The following is a 16,940-nucleotide window of genomic DNA, read 5'->3' as shown; positions in this document are numbered from 1 at the left end:
TGAATGCTTTTTCAGCATCTATTGAAATGATTACATGGCTTTTGTTCTTGGTTCTGTTGACATGATGTATCACACTTGTTATTGATTTGTACATGCTGAACCATCCTTGTATGCCCGGGATGAATCCCACTTGATCATGGTGAATGACCTTTGTAATGTGTTGTTACATTCAGTTTGCTAATATTCCATTGAGGATTTTTGCATCTATGTTCATCAAGGATATTGGCCTGTAGTTTTCTTTTTTTTATTGTATTCTTGTCTGGTTTTGGTATGTCAGATTTGTGTGTGTGTGTGTGTGTGTGTTTAACATTAGTGACTCCATTTTGATTCTGACAACTTTCACAGTAGTTACTGAAACAATAATCTAAGATAGATAATTTTTTTCATTATTTCTACTTTTTCTTCTGAGGTGGGGTCTCCTTCTGTCACCTAGGCTGGAGTGCAGTGATGCCATCATGGTTCACTCCAGCCTTGACCCCCTGGGCTCAAGCGATCCTCACATCTCAGCCTCCCAAGTAGCTGAGACTACTGGCATGTGCCACTGCACCTGGTTAACTTTTTAATTTTTTTGTAGAAATTGAGTCTCCCTATGTTGCCCAAGCTGATTTCAAACTCCTGGGCTCATGCAATTCTCCCGTCTTGGCCTCCAAAAGTGCTAACATTACAGGCTTGAGCCATTGCACCTAGCCGATAGATCATTTTAAATGCATCTTCAAGAATGGTTCTAAAGCTTTACAACCGTATAATTTGTTCAAATTTTTTTGTTTCTATAAAGGCTTAAGGTTGACCAACACTTAAAACACTGTGACATAGAGTAGGAGAAAACATTTTCAAAAGACATATCTGATAAAGGACAGCTATCCGAAATACGCAAAGTATTAGAATTCAACAATAAGAAAAGCAACAGCCCCACTAAAAATCAGGCAAAGGACCAAAGGAACAACCCCACTAAAAAATAAGCAAAGGACCTGGACAGACACCTCACCAAAGAAGACATGTGGATGGCAAATATGCATGTGTAAGGATCCTGAAAATGATATGGCATTAGGAAATTGCAAATTAATGCCACAATGAGATATTGTTACACACTTATTATAATGGCCAAAATCTAAAACACTGACAACAAATGCTGATGAGAATGTGCAACAATAGGAACTCTCATTCATTGCTGATGGGAATGCAAAATGGTACAGCTACTTTGGAAGACAGCTGGGCAATTTCTTACAAAAACTAAACATACTTTTACCATATACTCCAACAATAGTGCTCTTTGGTATTTACTCAAATGTGTTGAAAACCTGTGTCTACACAAAAACCTGCACACTGATATTTATAACAGCTTTGTTTATAATTGCCAAAATTTAGAAGCAATCACAATGTCTTTCTCTGGGTGAATGGGTAAATAAATTGTGGTACATCCAGAAAACAAAAGATTATTCAAAACTAAAATGAAGCCACGAAAAGACATGGGGAAAACTTAAATGCATATTGCTAAGTGAAAGAAGCCAATCTTAAAAGGCTATATACTGTATGATTCTAACTATATGACATTCTGGAAAATGCAAAACTGTAGATACAATAAAAAGAACCGTACTTGCCAGGGGTTGAGGAGGAATGAGAGATAAGTAGATGGAACATGGAGGATTTTTTACAACAGTGAAACTATTGTTTATGATACTATAATGGTGGATACATGCTCAAAGCCATAGAATATACAACATCAAGAATGAACTCTAGTAAGCTATGGATTTTGGATGATAAACATGTATAAATGTAGGTTTGTTGATTGTAACAAATGTACCACTTCCTTGCAGGATACTGATAGTTGTTTACATGTGTGTGTCAGGGGGTGCAGGGTATAGATGGGAACTCTCTGTACTTTGTACTCAATTTTGCTGTGAACCTAAATCTTTTTTTTTTTTTTTTTTTTTTTGAGACGGAGTCTTGCTCTGTCACCCGGTCTGGAGTGCAGTGGCCGGATCTCAGCTCACTGCAAGCTCCGCCTCCCGGGTTTACGCCATTCTCCTGCCTCAGCCTCCTGAGTAGCTGGGACTACAGGCGCCCGCCACCTCGCCCGGCTAGTTTTTTTTTTTTTTTTTGCATTTAGTAGAGACGGGGTTTCACCGTGTTAGCCAGGATGGTCTCGATCTCCTGACCTCGTGATCCGCCCGTCTCGGCCTCCCAAAGTGCTGGGATTACAGGCTTGAGCCACCGCGCCCGGCCCTGTGAACCTAAATCTTGTCTAAAAGATAAATTTTATTTTGAAAAACACCATCATACACTAAAACTTTTTTGTCTTTATTTGGTAATACTTACAAATAGAATTTTATTAAAATTATATTTAAAGGTAGAGTCAAAAGATATGCATGTTTTAGTGAAATATCTTCTATTATTATTACTATCATCATAGTTATTATCATTTGACTTAGAAATCCTAAGTAGACATTATGAATTTAGAGATCAGTAATGTTCATTTTGAAAAAGACATATACTTGATAAAATTGCTTCTTGTTCTTTTGATGTTACTGTGGTTAAGAGTCTTGTGCTGTAATGATCTCAGTTAAAAATAGTAAAAAGAATCTCTTCAGTATTGTGGTGGACTCTGCACAGTTAATGCAACAAGAGGCAGGGTCGCCTGCCCATATAGCTTGGTTTGTGTCAGCCAGTTGAAATGTCAAGATTGTTCCTTATCCACTGGATAATTTCACAATCCTCCTCTTAATTTGGTTGCTTTGGACACATTCTATCCTGGAAACAAAATCTAGGCTTCATAATACATTCGGAAATAATAGATTCATGTTCTTTTTTTCCAGCTGGTACTGGTAGAGTTTACACATTTACTCCTGCACCATAGGAACAGCTGCTTAAAAAGCTGAAGTGTGTATTTGATTCCATTACATTGGCACAATAGAAAGTCACATAAAAGACGGAGACTCTCTCAGTTTCTCCATATTTGGAAAATTAATTCTTTTAAGTGCTTTTAAAAAAATCTCTACAGGTGGTCACATTCTATGAACTTAGGACCAGAAATGACCTCATCACCTTCAGCTGGTCTAAAAGTTTTCTTTGGCTGCTGCACGCTTCACAAAATCTTGTTAATTATGATTGTTTTTCCTAGTTATAAGTCCTTCTGGATAAATTTTTATAAAGCATTTATTTTTATCACTTACGTAACTACATAAAATATTTTCATTGGTGTCAAAATGTCATGTTATTGCCAAACACATTCCATTTCAATTTCTAGAAATTATTGGAAAGTTAATACCCACACTTTAATGGCACCCTTGCTATAGTATTAAATCATACTTTACTGAAATTCACAAGAATCATAATTACACTGCATTTATCCAGAATAAAGCACTAGAACAGTTACTTTTTGACCATCTTGTCCGTTAATTACTATGCATGTGCTTTCTTTTTAGACAAACAATAAATGAAATTTAGTGTCTTTCTAGAACTGAGTTTTCATGAAAGTGATTGTCATATATATACTCATCATCTACTTCTCTTTTCAGCACAGTGATATTTTAGTTCAAGAATCAGTAAGTGAATCTTTTCCCTGGCATATAGAACTTCACCCTATTTATTTCTATTTCAAGAAAGTAAAAAATACTTTAAAAAGTAAAATTAGGCAAGAAAGTTGTCTTGCTAGCTAGGCATTTGGTTTCTCCTTAGATTTGTTATTTAAGAAAACTCAGTCTCCCTAGGCATCATTTCAAGAATATAATCGTTTAGCTGCAAAGCTATAGTTTTGGGTAGAAAATTCCCTTTGAGGGTTGCACATTGAACCCGTATTTAGAGAACCTGAGAAATGAGCTTTCAGCAGTAATCATATTCACTCTTCTCCCCATAGCCTGGGGTGTCTGGAAGAAGCCACCAGGAACGCTGCAGGATGACTAAAGGGCTGAGTTTGATCCAGTTTGCCAGAATAGGTCCATCACCCTGAGGCCCTTTTTTGCCTAGGTCCTGCATATTCCATGCTATGGACTGAATTATGTCCCTGTAAAATTCATATTTTGAAGCCTTAACCCCCAATGTCATCGTATTTGGAGATGCGGCCTTTGGGAGATAATTAAGTTTAGATGAGGTCATGAGGCCATGGCCTCACGATGGGATTAGTACTGTTAAAAGAAGTGGCACCAGAGAGCTTGCTGTGTGTCTCTCTTTCTGCCATTGTGAGGACACAGGGAGAAGGCGGCCATCTGCAAGCCAGAAAGAGGAATCTAGCTCCAACCATGCTGGTGCATGAAGACTTCTGGCCTCCATAACTGTGGAAATAAATGTCCGTTGTTGGGCCACTCAGTCTATGGTATTTTGTTATTGCAGCATGAGCTGAGGATTAGAAATGGTCCCCAACCTAACAATGGTTCCACTTACGCTTTTTTGACTTTATGATGGTGCAAAAGTGAAAAGCATTCAGTAGAAACTCTAATTGGAGTGCCCATACAGTCATCCTGGTTTTTACTTTCAGTATAGTATTCAAAAAATTACATGAGATATTCCACACCTTATAAAATAGGCTTTGTGTTAGGTAATGTTGCCCATCTGTAGGCTGATGTAAGTATTCTGAGCATGTTTCAAGAAGGTTAGGCTAAGCCACGATATTCTGTAGATTTGGTGTATTAAATGCATTTTAAACTTAAGATATTTTCGATTTATGATTAGTTTATTGTGACATAACCCCATCACAAGTCAAGGTGTATCTGTCCATCCCCCAAGGACAAGAGACTTGGAGCCTGAGCACACAGGGATGGTGCAAACTCAGATGTTGATCCAGGCAGTTTAGGAACACATGTTTTAAAATTGGAATTGTTGCCTCAATTTTCTCTTTCAGTGTGTAAACAGAACCTCCAAATAAGATTAAATTGAAGAGAAAGTATTAAAGGGCAGTATTCCAGTGGAATCCATGAACAGTTTGCTTGCACTGACTTGCTAAGGAAGGAAATTTTTAAAGTAGTCGTTATTCTTAAGAAAGTTAAATTTATAGTTTAAGTTATGGTATATTTTGTACTGGGCACTGTGCCTTCCTCATAATATTCTTATTAGATATTTGTTGATTTAAGATGTTTTTTACTTCATCACATGTATTTAGCAAAGAGTAAATTCTTATAAAAGAATTTTATCATATCCTTGTGACAAAGTATACTCCATGCTAAATGTGGTACTAATTACTTGAGTGTGAAGGTGAAGATTTTTCCTGGCAAATTTGGAACAACGGCTTAAAAAATAGGTACTACACAGCTGAAGAGTCTTTCTTTCCAGATTCAACTCACATACCTACTATCTTGCCTTTCCCTAAGCGTATATATTTAAATTCTAGAAACCGCCACATTCACTTATTAAAGCCAAGCATGTGTCTAATATTTATTACACTACATTTTTAGTTTTATGAAATACGGCTTGGAACAAATAGTCACCCAGGACAGAGGTCCCGAACCCCTGGAGCATGGACCGGTATTCGTCTGTGGCCTGTTCCTAACTGAGCTGCACAGCAGGAGGTGAGTGGCAAGTAAATGAGCATTACTGCCTGAGCTCCGCCTCCTGTGAGATCGGCAGCGGCATTAGATTCTCATAAGAGCACGAACCCTATGGTGAACTGCACGTGCGAGGGATCTAGGTGGTGTGCTTCTTATGAGATTCTAGTTAATGCCTGATGATTTGAGGTGGAACAGTTTTGTCCTGAAACTATCCCCTCCGCCTCCTGGCCATGGAAAAACTGCCTTTCACGAAACTGGTCCTTGGTGCTAAAAAGGCTGGGGATCACTGATCGAGGGCATAGCTAGTTTTTGCCATTGCTATGTCATAATTAGATGTGACAAAATCTCACCTGTAGATCTGAGTTGAGCGTATGAGCCTATTTCATTGTGGTAGACAATTCTGTCTGCCGTGGTCCTCCAAAGATATTCACATCCTAATCCTCAGAATCTGTGAATATGAACCTTACATGGCAAAAGGGAGTTTGTACACATGATTAAGTTAAGGATCTTGATGTGGGGAGATTATCCTGGATTAACCAGGTGGGTTCAATGTCATCAGAAGGCTTCTCCTATGAGGGAGGAAGAAAGTCAGAAATAAGAGTAGGAGATAAGATGTTTGAGCAGAGGAGAGAGAAAGAGAGATGGAGAGTTGAAGATGATATGCTGCTGCTTTTGTTTTGAAGATGGACGAAGGGGCCCTGAGCCAAGGAATGCAGGCCACCTCCAGAAGCTGGAAAACGCAAGGAAATGGATTCCCCCAAGAGCCTCCAGAAGGAACACAACCATGCCAACCTGTTTTAGACTTCTGATCTCCTGAACTGTAAGATAATAAATATGTGTTGTTTTAAGCCAATAAATTTGTGATAATTTGTTATAGTAGCAATAGGAGAAGAATACAGCAAATCAACACTGATTTTATTTTCTTAACATGGTGCAACTAATACCAACTTAAAAGCAATTTAAACTTTACACACTAGTCAGATTCTCTAAAGAGACAAACGTAAGTGGATATAAGAGACTAATTTAATCTTCTGACATCTATGGGCACATTGAAGACTGGGAGAACTGGTAGTGTTCACGCAGTGTTTGTCCAACCCTTTAACCCAGCACCCTCTGGACCTGCACTGTCCACCCCACCTGGAGCTACTGTGCCCTGGAATTGTATCTAGAATGTAATGAGATGTGCAGGAAGTCTAAGATACACTATGGATTTTGTAAAGAAGAGTACAAAAATACCTTGATGATTTTTGCTTTGTTTTGTTTTTGAGACAGTCTTGTTCTGTCATCTAGGCTGGAGTGCAGTGACACAATGTCAGCTCACTGCAACCTCCTCCTCCTGGGTTTAAGCAATTCTCCTGCCTCAGTCTCCCAAGTAGCTGGAACTACAGGCACATGCTACCGTGCCTGGCTAATTTTTGTATTTTCAGTAGAGACAGGGTTTCCCTATGTTGCCCAGGCTGGTACAAACTCCTGACCTCAAGTGATCCACCTGCCTCAGCCTCCCAAAGTGCTGGAATTACAGGTGTGAGCCACTGTGCCTGGCAATAATTTTAAAATATTGATGACATGTTAAAATGATACTAGTTTGGATATATTGGGTTAAATAAAATATATTATTAAATTTAATTTTAACTTGTTTTAACTTAATGAATGCTGTTACAAGAAAACTTACATTGCACATATAAGTCATATTTTATTTCTATTGGACAGTGTTGCTCTACACAGATGAATTCTATGTAATGATGTAATTAATATCATGTAGGTTACTTATGTTAATTGATAGATTATTGATTAATGATTAGACTGCTGCAGTTGAGAGAGTTGATGGATTTATTTATATATATATTTATGCAGTTTAAAACTAGTTTAATCTCCATTTTTTGTAATCGTATTTTGCTAGAGTCTGACCTCTACAAATCTCAGGTTAAATTGTGGTGAGTTAAGTCAGACTTTGAAAAAACTATCTGGAGGAATGCCTAAGGAATAGTGAGAAATCCTGTTGGCAGCTCAAAGGTGGCATTTTTGGATGGCGGGAGGTAGGGTTTTCTGTGGTGGGTGAAAGTGACTTTTGTGGATGTTTTGTTGCCTTTTTTTTTTTTTTTAAAGGAAGGAAAGGTAGTCCATAACTATGAAGACATTGTTACTATAAAAACCCTAATTTAGGTAATTTTTTCTTTGGTAAAATGAAAAATGTATTTTTTCCTTTTAGTGTAGGAATACTTACAGGGAAGACAGAATTAAAAAGAGGAGGCAGGTTGCTTGTATAAAAATCACCCAACTGAAGCCATTAGGAAAGACCTAAACCTTGTGGGTCCATTAACCCATGTGTGTCTGGTTAGGAATAAACTATGCTACCAATAGAATGATGAGGTTAGAGCTTCCTAGACTATTGGCAAACTAATTTTTTTTTTTTAGGGAACAAATTTATTTTGATTTTTCTGAAAATATCAGGAACTATGAAAAACAAGGTTGATATTTGGCTGTACCAAAAGCAAAGTACAAGTAAAAATAACATATGAAAACCATGTTTAACCTTAGAGAAACATGTTTAAAATACAAAGTTTAACATTCTTTTCTCTATAGAGCTACACAAGTTTTCTAAACCACAAGACTGCAGGTTTGTTGTTGTTGTTGTTTTGTTTTTTAACTGACATAATTTTTAGAAGAAAAAACTAAAGGTGAATAAAAAGCACTCACCTCCTACCCTGGAATCTCATCATTTATAAAATAACATGCTCAAATGTCAGTGAAAATAAACAGTTGATAAACCTAAAAACAAGTCTTTTAATGAGTTCAGGTTACAACCAAACACAGGATTTTGTAGCTGGGAAGGAACAGCTTGTATAACAACCAAGCCTTACCAAATACAAATAAATAGAAAAGGCAACTAAAAACAAACTGTAAAATCAAAATCTTTCTGTAGAGTGGCAACTTTCACAAAGTAAAAACAACTTAGTTCCACAGAGTTGTATATTCTGTAGGCATATGGTCAATTTTTTTCCACGTCCTTTTGTCATGCACTATCAAAATAAAAAATCTTTGTCATGGAGTATGTCTGCTGAAGAAGGCACCAAAATTCTATCCTCCCTATTCCCCTAAATAATATTAATAAACCTCTTATCAATCTTTTCAACTCACTTCAACACCATTAAGAATTAACATTCTAAATATGTAAAGCTGTAGAAGGAAGGTCCTGCCTATTCTCTTTGCCCCTCTCAATCATTCTAGTCTGGTTTACCAAACAGAACTGCTAGCTAGGAGGATAAAAATATATTCCCATGTTCACTAGCCATTAAATAAACATAGCCATTTGTGCAGGAAGCCTAACATTTTTACTACTTACTAACTTTTTAAAACTTAAGGAAAAGCCCATTTCCACAAGCTAACTTTACAGCTCCTTAATATTCTTAATCTGGATAGTTTACTTTGCAGACTTTGTTGGTGTCTGCCTTTTTCAATTATTTTACCCAAAAAATAGGCCGTGAAAAAACTTTCAAATTCAGGAAACCCCTGCAGGGAACCCTTATGGTGTGTGAGTGTGAGCACTAAGTTGAAGAATACTCTTAATTCACAGAAATGTAGGACTGTCAGACTAGAGCTGAGTTCATTCTCTTCTTTCAGAGACAAAATTTCAAGCTGAGCAGGTTTGCAGAAAGGGTTCCCCATAGAGTCATATACTAGTGCTGGGAAAAGGAGAGAAAGTACTACTTAATTGGGTTTTGTGGTTCCTCCAGGTGGGTTCTAGAAAGATTTGAGAGTTGTACTCTTCATTTTCAAGTCCAAGTGGCTGCAGAAACATTTCAAGAATTCCCCTGGCAAGGTAGCAAATCAGTTTCCTTTTAGATCTAAGACTCTTGTCACTTTAAGAAAAATTTTTTTCCCCAGAACCTTTCAGAGACTTGTTCATTTGTTCATGTGATGAAAATCGTCTGCTAAATAGGCTAGTTTCTGTAGCCATTTTTCATTTCCAAAGCACTCAGCAAAAGCTGGCTGTTTTCTTCTAAGTACTTGGCAATTCACCTTTCAACTCAAATGTCCTGTAGAGAGCTCTTCCTCTGATAAGTTACTGGATGTCTGATGGTGCAGGAGGTTTATGTGCTGTTTGTCCAGGTTTTTGTTTTGGGTGTTTTAATTTTTTAAACATTTTTGCATAAATGGGTCTTTGATATAGGTAACCAGTTTTGTAGCATTATTCAGAACGTCACTGTATCTTCAAGTTTTTTGATATCAGCATCTCTGTGAAGAAAGCAGTGTGCTATAATGTCAACATCAGGATTTCTTTCCTTTTTTTTTAATGACACAAAATGACTTATGGAGACAACCACTGATGGGGCACCAGGAGGGTAGATAACAGACCTCTGGTTACCAGATATGATGTCACAACATTATATATTGGCCTTTGTTTTGGTAGCCTAGAAATAGGAGAAGTTTTCTTTGAATTTCATCATTTACAAATCTTACAAATGCTACAGCATGACAAATATTTGTGAAACCTGTTGACTCATCATCCTGGATAGAGAAGCTGCTGCTTTTCAGTTAATGACGCAAAACATTTTTAGCATCATTTGAGATATCAGACTTATTGAGAATAAAGTCTTTTCCATTTTGTACTGCATCCTGCCCCAGCATTGTAATGTTATTAGATTCTCATCAACTATGCATATTTTCCTTTCCTAAGTTCTGCTACAAGATAATTCGCTTCCTAAACCTTTTGACTAAATGTGATTTTTGAACAAAAACCTTACTGTTTTGATAGTCCAAAAGCAATTTGAAAATAATGAATATTCTTTCTTGTCAAGTGGCTGTGATTTATAGTTACAATTTCTAGTTTTGTAAGTTGCATGCCACAGACTATGCACAATGGGATAGGACAGCTTGGACTGAGTTCATATAAAACCCTTGAGGACTAGCTTTCATTATAAAGACAGAATTTCTTTGTGTCCCCTGTTGCACTAGAATACTGAAGTATACTCAGAAGACCAAAATTCTTCATCACCAACCTTTTCAGAAATGTCTGTAGCTCTGTGCCTAAAATGGCTCTCTTCTTTCTCATATCTTGCCTTCCCAAATTGCAGCACTGAACTGTCAGCTTTGTTACACACAAATGTTAATAAAATATAAAAACAGACATAGCCAAACAAGAAAATCACAAAAGTACAAAAACTTCAAACAATTCACTTCTAACCTACATGATCCACATTTTTGCAATGTTTACAACAAAGTGGCAGGGGGACAGCTGAGCTGTGGCATGTAAAAACTCCTTCCTTCGAATGAAAACTCCCCTCTGATTTTCTACTTTACAGTTAGTTCACTACAGTAAGTCAGCTGGCACTGCATAAGAGGAGCCTGGGAAAGGCCAGCATCCCCCTCCCCTCCCATCCTCCCCTCTTTGCAATAGTGTGGCACATGGGTCTGCCTCTACATAATTCCATAAGGGCTGAAAGATCCCTAACAAAATGATTAACAGGGCTGTGCAATCATTGTTCACTACTGTGAGAACAGCATAATGCAGCACACAAATAAAAAACTGTTTTTAGTCACAATTCAATGTGGAACCCCAGCAACATCTTATAGAGCCCCAGTTGAGAAACCCACCTCCAGCACCAAATGGCCTCCTATGAGAGATCATTTTCATTTGATTTGGACCCTTCTGTGGCTTGGCTTGCAAGTTCAGGTTTGGCTCCTCCCTCATTTACCACCTGTTTTTCGGTTTTGTCTGCCCCAGCACCTCAGTATTCTCTGGTACCTGCTGGTTATTTTTCCCTTCTGCTGTGTTGTTTTGATCTGATTTGTCAGCAGCTTCCAGTTTACCTTCTTTCCCATTTCCCTGCTTTGAGTTAAGCTGTGATGGATCCTTAGAGCTCGTTATCACCTCCTGGAGATTGAATTTTCTTTTTCTTTCTTTCTTTTTTTTTTTTTTTTTTTTTTTTTGAATGCTCTGTTGCCAGGCTGGAGTGCAATGGCACCATCTCCCACCTCAGCTCACTGCAACCTACGCCCCCCGGGTTCAAGCGATTCTCCTGCCTCAGCTTCCTCCCAAGTAGCTAAGATTACAGGCCCGCGCCACCATGCCCAGCTAATTTTTTAATTTTTAGTGGAGATGGGGTTTCACCGTGTTGGCCAGGATGGTCTTGATCTCTTGTCCTCATGATCTGCCCACCTCCTTGGCCTCCCAAAGTGTTGGGATTACAGGCATGAGCCACCGCCCAACCGGAAATTGTATTTTCTAAACAACATGTAATCTTTCACGACACTCAGGCAACAGACAGCTTTGATGATTTCTACTACCACCAGGTACTGTGGATTGGTGAGATCCAGTTTATTTTCTGAATTGAGGGTACACACTATTCCTCCCAATTCTTTGATAACTTCTCTATTCTTGTGACTGTGTCCGGAGTTGGTTCCTTCTGGTGGGTTCATGATCTCACTGACTTCAAGAATGAAGCCGTGGGCCTTCCCGGTCAGTGTTACAGCCCTTAAAGGTGGCAGGGACCCAAAGAGTGAGCAGCAGCAAAATTTTATTGTGAAGAAAGAACAAAGCTTCCACAGCATGTGAGGAGACCAAGTGGGTTGCCACTGCTGGCTGGGGTGGCCAACTTTTATTCCCTTATTTGTCCCCTCCCATGTCCTGTTTCTGTCCTATCAGAATGCCCTTTTCTCAATCCTCACAATGATTGGTTACTTTTAGAATCCTGCTGATTGGTCCATTTTACACACTTCTTGCTAGCTACAGAGCACTGATTGGTGCATTTTTACAGAGTGTTGATTGGTGCATTTTACAAACCTCTTGCTAGCTACAGAGCGCTGATTGGTGCATTTTACAATCCCCTGTAAGACAGACTAGTTCTCCAAGTCCCCACTGGACCCAGGAAGTCCAGTTGGGTTCACCTCTCATGACTGCTATTTTGAGATTTGTACACAATCTGAAACGTCCCTTTGCTTGGAACTTTAAACCAGGGTTCCAAAAATGTTTCTGCATATTTTTTCATATCTTCTAAAAAAGCCTTGCATGTGCCTGAGATGGGTAACATTCATAGAATAACTTGAGTCTTCTTGGTTTTGTACACATCTTGGAGAATATTATGCACCAATTTATCAGGTTCTATCCCGAGTGTCCTGATGAAGACAATGTTATTTGCTCCACTTTCCACTAACTGGAATCTTCTTAGGCTCATCTCTGTAGATGCTTTAATGTCACCAACTTCTTTCTTCAAGGTAGCCTCCACATCATCATCTTCTCCCTCACTTCCAGGGGGCTTCTGATCCTTGTCTGTAAACTTTTCCAACCCATACCTGTCATCGCCATATTCATTGAGCAGGATGTAGGCCTCCTCCACATACACGCGCTGGTTCATGTTGCAGGTGATGAGGATGCCCCTTAGCCTGGGCTATAGCTGACTGGGTCCGCCAGAGTCGCAGCGCCGAGCCAGCTTGGCCAGCACATAGTGAGCCTTGCCTCTGCACTTCCCGCCGCCAGGCTGAGGACGCTGCTGGGCGGCAACCGCCATGATGTGTGCAAGCTGAGAGGAAAGAGAAACATTTCTCCACAGCTGTTGGAGTCCTCACCTCCCGGCGAACTTCTACACGGTTTAGGGGTATGAACAGAAGAAGTACGATGGCTTCAACATTTGGGGTACATATGCCTTTTTACCTGCAGACCATGAGTAGTTTTTAATCACTTAAGTGTTTTTGTCTTCTCACAAAGGTTTCATGGACACATCTTTCTCTTTCCGAAGAAACAAATTTCTTTTGAAATCCTGTTAGTGTTTCATGAAGGCATCTAGCCAGTGCAGCTTCCTGGAAGGAAACTTCCTTCTTAGGAAACTAAACAAGATCCGAAAGCAATTATGCTTTGCATGGTGATCACTTAGAGTTCAGTGTGGGATAAAACCATACATGTGTATATTAGGCATGCGTGTGTGTGTATGTGTGTGTGTGTGTGTGTGTATATATATATATATATATATATATATATATGCAAAAGCAAAGTGATGTGTATTTGGTAAAAGACAAAACATTTGCCTTCTGGGCACTCTATACCATTTTGAGAATGCTAAATATCACTTAGGACATGAGGCTCATGGTTTGACACTCAGCATGAAAAAATATATATTAAGAAAATGTGTTCTGGGCATAGTGGTTTGCACCTGTAATCCCAGTACTTTGGGAGGCTGAGGTGGGCGAGGCTAGAGGCGAGCAGTTCGAGACCAGCCTGGCCAACATGGCAAAACCCTGTCTCTACTAAAAGTACAAAAATGAGCTGGGTGTGGTAGTGCATGCCTGCAATTCCAGCTACTTGGGAGGCTGAGGTAGGAGTATTACTTGAGCCCAGGAGACAGAAGGTTGCAGTGAGCTGAGATTGAGCCACTGCACTCCAGCCTGGGAGATAGAGCAAGACTTTGTCTCCAAAAAAAAAAAGAAAAGAAAAAGAAAAACAGAAAGTTTGTATAAACTTTATAATTTCAATAAGTAAATAAGTGTCATAAATGATTATTAGTGAAAGGATTTCTCTTTAAATTACTTGGATCATCCCTCCCCCAACCCATCACCAGTTTTTTACTTTATTTTGTAGAGGCTGCCACACTCATCTAGGGGCTGCGTCTACTAATTGATGTAAGTATTGACCACTTATAGGGTTTTAGTGAAATAGTAACCTCTGAAAAGTTTCCCCACTTCCTGAAAACTCCATGTACATTTATCATTTTGATATATGTATATATATACAGAGAGGCTATCAGGGCCAGGCGGATCACTTGAGCCCAGGAATTTGAGACCAGCCTGGGTAACATGGCAAAACTCCGTCTCTACAAAAAAACACAGAAAAATTAGCCGGGTGTGGTGGTGCGTGCCTGTAGTCCCAGCTACTCGGGAGGTGAGGTGGGAGGATTGATTGAGTGCGCCATGGTCACGCCACTGCACTTCAGCCTGGGAGACAGAGTGAGATCCTGTCTCAAAAAAAAAAAAAAAAAAAAAAGAGAAAGGAAAAAGAGAGAGCAAAGTTATCAGAAAGTAGGGAAAACTTTTGAAAGAGCCCTTGGATAAGATGGAAGTCAGCTGCTATCAGAGGCTAATATCCTAACTGGACTTCCATTGGCAAATATCCTGTTTTTTTTTCCCAGTGGGCAGTAGAATGTATATTTCTTGGCTTTGCAAGAATACGAAAATATCCCATTCATTAACTTAGGTTTCATGCTTCAAATAAACAATTCCCCTGATTTCTAAGATAAGATACAGTTAGCTATGAATGCATATAGGCAGAATCTGGTGCATATGTTTATCTCAAATCCAGGGCTGTTTTTATGTTTTACAGACCATGCCCTGCAAGTCTAAGTGTTCTCGGGTAAAGTTGTCAAGGCAGGAGGCTGAGTGAGGACACACCAACTTTACCTGCCTTGGGGCACTCCTGGGATTGATAGGTTTCCCCAGAGCCGTAAAATTTTTTATTATTCTTCTGCGTATATCAGGCCATGGAACTGTGTGGCCTTCTGGGACTTCTGCTGCTTGTAAAATGGCACAACATTTTTGTTGGCTGAAGTGCAGGGTGAGAATTGCTCATCAGCCTTGGAGAGCAACTGGAGACCTCTTTTAGGGTCATTGGTTAACCTGCACCAGAGGGCAGTTAATGAGTCAATGAAGGAAATGCTAACATTAAATTTAAATGTGTGAAGAAGGATTCCTCCAAGCATCAGATGAGCTAGATGGGGTAGGAACATTGAGAGTGAAAATCTGGGAAATAACCAAGCGCTTTGTTCTTTTCTAAGGCATGCAGAACTCGTTACTGTTGATGGAAGCAGAAACAACAAGGCTGAGTGCCTTCAATACGTCAGAGTTTAGACACCCTCTGGCTCAACTTTATTGGCCAGTCTTCATTAGGTGAGCAAAGAAGCCTCTAAAGAGAAGAAGCTTGTTTGCCTACTGGAAGAGCAGTCATTGCTTTTATAAATAATCAATACCACATATCTTTACATATAGTTTCATCATACTTAAAATATTTCAGCTTCTTTGTGGTATAGACGTTACAGATGGATTAAAACCAAATGCTTAAAATTCACCCCCCCAGAGAATATGGAATTAGTCTTAGAAAATGGTAGTCTTTAAGCTGAGAGGTAAGTCGGGTACTAGATATCTCTTACTGGAAAGTCCTACTAAATTCTTCTGATCTAAATGAGTATAATTGAGTCAGTTGGAGTAGCAAAAATAATTTCAGGTGGTATAATGCAGCAATTATAAAGCAGGCCTTGGAACTGGCAGACCAGGTGCCAAATCCCTACTAATTTCAGTGTTATTTGACAGAGTAGAATTACAGTATATAGTTTAACAAAATAGTTGTACAGAGGTTTATTCAGCTCTTTTGCTTTTAAAGAATAGTCACCAATTCCAACAATTAAAAGAATTTTAATGTATCAGTATGATATATATGTTTAGATACACACACACATATATACACACACACACACACATATATATATATATATTTATTTATTTATTTATATTTGAGAAAGATCATCTATTAGAAATCCAAGAACAGGATTTGTAATAGAACAATTTCTGGGGGAAGTGATTTGGAACCCAACACAAGTTTGGGATCCTCAGAAGTAGAAGTCCATTAATTTCACTCCAAGCACCCAGTGTTAATGTGAAGACACTATGCATCTGTTGTCTTCTCTGTGCTCCCCTGTCCACCAAAGGGCTTGTGTTTTCTGTATTTCACAATTCAGGCTCTTGAAACAGGCATTCTGGCCTGTTTGAGCACAGACTTATTGGCCAGCTCACATTTTAGCCCAATCACTAGTTTATGGATTGGCTGGTGATGGGACAGACAGGTCTTTACTCCTAATCCAATTAAAGATGTTCATTAAGAAGGCTGCCCTTCAGTGAGGGGAATGGGTGGACAACTTCTTTTTGCTAGGGTATAATGAATGATATGCCTGACAGTCCTTGAGAGTTTGTTATGGGTAAGTTAGATCTGCATGCCATCTTACTTTCTGATTACACTTCTTCACAGTCATTGAAACACAAGTGGAAAGAAGATAAAGATCCCTGTTATTTGAGAGCAAATCTTCTGAATATCCATTCCATGAAACTCAGATACCCTCTCTAGGTAAGACTTAACTTTGTAACCTATTCACGGCAGAAATGTAAACATAAAGAAATTGCCCTACACACTAGGTAAGTAACAGAGTGGAGGGAATCTTAAGCAAAAGGGTCAAGTAGGCAATGAGATTTTTTTTTGTCAGGGTCATTCTTTCTTTTCAAACCCAGAGGTATTTCATATACTAGCAAATTAAAGCCAGCTGTGCTTTGGGAGGAAGAGGATGTTATTTAGTTGGCAGATAACCTTAAATCACACCTTTGCCCCCATAGCCTATGGCCTTGGGTAAATAAGTGAGCTTCTTTGAGTTTTAATCTCCTCAATGCCAAATGTAACTATCTGCTATGGTCTGAATGTGTTCCCCCAAATTC

General features: G+C 38.9%; 1 long non-coding RNA gene and 1 pseudogene across 1 annotated transcript in view; one reads left to right on the top strand and one right to left on the bottom strand.

Moving 5' to 3' along the window:
* The window catches only part of LOC115892943, a 44,921-nt gene that overhangs the window by 18,009 nt on the left and 9,972 nt on the right, over nucleotides 1-16,940 (top strand). Inside the window, exons 3-7 of the long non-coding RNA XR_004052900.1 lie at nucleotides 5,385-5,498; nucleotides 6,161-6,297; nucleotides 14,050-14,090; nucleotides 15,239-15,350; nucleotides 16,483-16,578. This is a non-coding gene — a long non-coding RNA (uncharacterized LOC115892943). The remainder of the gene's footprint in view (nucleotides 1-5,384; nucleotides 5,499-6,160; nucleotides 6,298-14,049; nucleotides 14,091-15,238; nucleotides 15,351-16,482; nucleotides 16,579-16,940) is intronic.
* On the bottom strand, nucleotides 11,093-12,985 carry LOC104663655 (annotated as a pseudogene).

This window comes from Rhinopithecus roxellana, chromosome 13, assembly GCF_007565055.1.
Source record: "Rhinopithecus roxellana isolate Shanxi Qingling chromosome 13, ASM756505v1, whole genome shotgun sequence".
NCBI classification, from domain to species: Eukaryota; Metazoa; Chordata; class Mammalia; order Primates; family Cercopithecidae; genus Rhinopithecus; species Rhinopithecus roxellana.
Note: the sequence above shows the minus strand (reverse complement) of the source record. Positions and strands in the feature narration are given on the sequence as shown.